The sequence below is a fragment of the Bidens hawaiensis genome, unplaced genomic scaffold (assembly GCF_021521415.1).
Source record: "Bidens hawaiensis isolate Kalapana, Puna unplaced genomic scaffold, B.hawaiensis_p1.1 tig00057610_1, whole genome shotgun sequence".
Lineage (NCBI taxonomy): Eukaryota > Viridiplantae > Streptophyta > Magnoliopsida > Asterales > Asteraceae > Bidens > Bidens hawaiensis.
In genome coordinates, this window is record NW_027500372.1 from 66798 (window position 1) to 70039 (window position 3242).

General features: G+C 37.2%; 1 pseudogene; it reads left to right on the top strand.

Moving 5' to 3' along the window:
• Positions 1-1846: 1846 nt before the first annotated feature.
• LOC143601906 (norbelladine synthase pseudogene) lies at positions 1847-2437 on the top strand (annotated as a pseudogene).
• The last annotated feature ends 805 nt before the right edge of the window (positions 2438-3242 follow it).

The window sequence follows — 3242 nt, forward strand, 5'->3', positions numbered from 1 at the left end:
TGGAAAGTGGGAAAGAAATGAAAGCACTTTATAAGGAAGGAGTTTTCCAAGGTAATGTCCCTATGGGGCTAACCACTCTCACTAGTCCTAGCGGAGGGTGCGAAGCACCCGACGCGCACGCGCACGGACACGGACTCGGGCGTAATGTGGCGTTTTGATGGCGCACCTCGCACGCTCGCATCGCCGCGAGCCGCATAAGGGCCGCTTTAGTATTTTTGAACTATGATTAAGATATGACAAGCTACCAAAGACCAGGGACTGAAAATGAAAAATTAGCACCTTCGCGATACGCGAAGATGCATGAAGTAACTTCATCCAGTGCTGACACGTGGCAGGTCAAGTGGTTGACTCAGCAAAGCTATTGAGCAACCTTGCGATACGCGAAGAATCCTTCGCGATACGCAAAGGAATATAATAATAATTGCGGCTACATTTGTCCTTCGCGATACGCGAAGATGCACAGATTCTGGCTATAAATAGGCAGCCATGGGGATGAAGTCTCCATCACATAACACACACACTTTACCTCGGTTTTCGTGCCAAAATCCCGTCATTCCCGACACACTTGTTGTCTAGAAGTACGTGCAAGTAGGAGTGTTGCCCACGTGAAGTTTAAGCAGATAAGCTATACAAGGTAGGGGTTCTGCCCGATTATTTTATTATATATGGCTTAGACCCTAATCGGGGGTATAGTCTATATCTTGATCAGATAATAAGTGAAAAATAGCTTTCATAAGATAAGGTTATGAATAAAATATTATTCTTTATTATAAAGATATTTCTTATGAATAAAGAAATGGGATATATGTATACGTTTCTTCATGATGAAAAACGTAGTATATAATATTTTACAAAATGAAATGAATATCAAGGTAAAGGTTATGCAAATAGACTTAAGGTCTATAGCTAGATTGTAGATCTAGTTATTTATAAAATGTTATTCTCGTACTATAGGTCCGAGATAAAGATCAGACATCTGTTGGTGAGAAATCTTGAAATCAACAATAGGTGATACGTCCAAACCTTTTTATAGTGTGAAATATTTTATGACGTGAATACATCTATGTACTGTATATTTTGAAAAGATATTTACTCTTTAAAAACTATGGACTGTTATCCATATGTAAAAGAGTTATAGAAATATTTGCATGAGGGTTGGTTCAAATCCTCTAAAACGTTTTGATACAGGGTAGTACTAAACACTCAGACTAAAATACACATGTGTCTGGATCCTTACATATATGTACTGTAGTGGGCACACTACAGGCATACTGACCACGAGGCAAGTGACTGTCTCTATGGGCGAGTGAAGTCCAATTATATGGTTTGTGCGTATGTTTAGTTCCGATGAGATGGGATTGAGACCCACTAAGTCGTTGAACACCATTGGTGTTGTGTCATAACGAATTGTGAAAACATTTTATTAAGTCAGCGTGTTCACCAACATATAGCTGACGTATTTTGAAACTGTTTTGAGATAACCAGGAGTAAGGAATAGTAATGGATATGCCAGTGGAGATAGAAGAACTCTAGACATAGCATACAGCTGGTGGCTCAACTAGTTTTGTTATGATGCATATATATTAGACTTGTTTTTAAAAACAAGTAATTTTGTAAAATAGTCAAGGGTATTTAATTCCCTTTGTTATGAAAGTAAATATTTTAAATTAACATTTTGCGCTGCAAACTTTGATAATTTAACAAAAGTGGTATCAACTGTGAGTCACACGCCTAGGCCCGAAGGCGGGGTGTGACATCATCCGAAGAGGCAGAAGTAAAGGTGCCGGCAAGAAAAGCTTGGGCTCTCTACGGCACTCTTGATATCGGAAAGATTCTAGCTGGAACAATGTTTGAAGCGGTTGATGTGGTAGAAAGCGATGGTGGGCCTGGTACCGTTCTCAAGCTTACCTTCAAAACCGGTACGTCTAACTATCTATACAAAAGATAAATATTAATAAAAACAAACAAGAAAGGTGATCGTAGAGTGTTATATTTACAGGGTCAGGCTTCTTTTATGGTAAAGAGAAGTTTACGAAGGTGGATCACGCAAATATGGTCAAAGAATCAGAAATGGTGGAAGGAGGGATTCTTGATATTGGATTTAGTTTATATCGGTTAAGGGTAGAGATCAAAGAGAACCCAAAGGATGGCTCGGGTTCATCATGTCTCCTGAAATTAACAATAGAATACGAGGTTAAGGAAGAGTTTGCTGCCAATGCTTCTCTTGTCACTACCGAGCCTCTCCTTGGCATTATGAGCATCGCTAACGAGCATCTTTTGAAATCCAGTTAGCTCAGGAAACGTTTATTATCATATTTTATTATGTTGTAATTTCTCAGAATAAATTGTATTACTTTCTTTGTCAATGCTTTTAGTGGAATCGGCGAACTCATCCGGGTTTGATACCGGAAAGAATGAATCAATGATTAAGATGTAATTTGATGAAGACCATGTATTTGATAAATGTCTGAATAAACCAATAACTATACTCCATTGAAATTGTTTTGTATCCATTATGAACATTCACAATGACATGTTTTGCAAGTTTATTTTTGTCACATTTGGGAAGACTTTTGCACACACTTTATGTCATATAAAGCTCATTGCCACTAGTATACTAGATGATGGTAAGTTCATTAGTTTTGATCCTCATTACCACCCCATGTCTTCGTAAATTTAAAATAGTTGGTACAGTGGTACCAATCGTTGTTTGTTGATTCTTATCTTAATACTAGTTAAGAGGCCTGAGCGTTGCACGAGTTCTAGTTTACGGGTTGATAACCTTCGAAAGACGTATGAGAGTTGACTGCACGTATCATTTTTATGTAAGGCATACTCATCACTGGAGTCCAATGACTAATTAAGACCACTCCTCCCTATAGTTCAACTGCCTTGTAGAGACACATGGTATGTCATTTGTGTTATCATATCCTTTAAGAAATATAAACACCATTAGACCAAAAAAATAATTTAAATAATCAAACAACTCAAATAAGAAAAAAAAAGGATGTGTTACCAGAACTTCTGAAATTCTATTAACTATAGAGGTAGAGGTAACCATGCTCATGCCTTGTGTATAAATTTCAATTTAAACTTTTGAATGATTTTTTTGTTCAAAATGGGAAAAAAATGGATAGATAAGGGGTTTTTAGGAGAGTGAAATGAAAAGTTTTAGGTTTTAGGTGTTTCGTCATTTGAAATGACAAAACACACTAAGTTTAAGAAAGTGACAACTTTTGTAT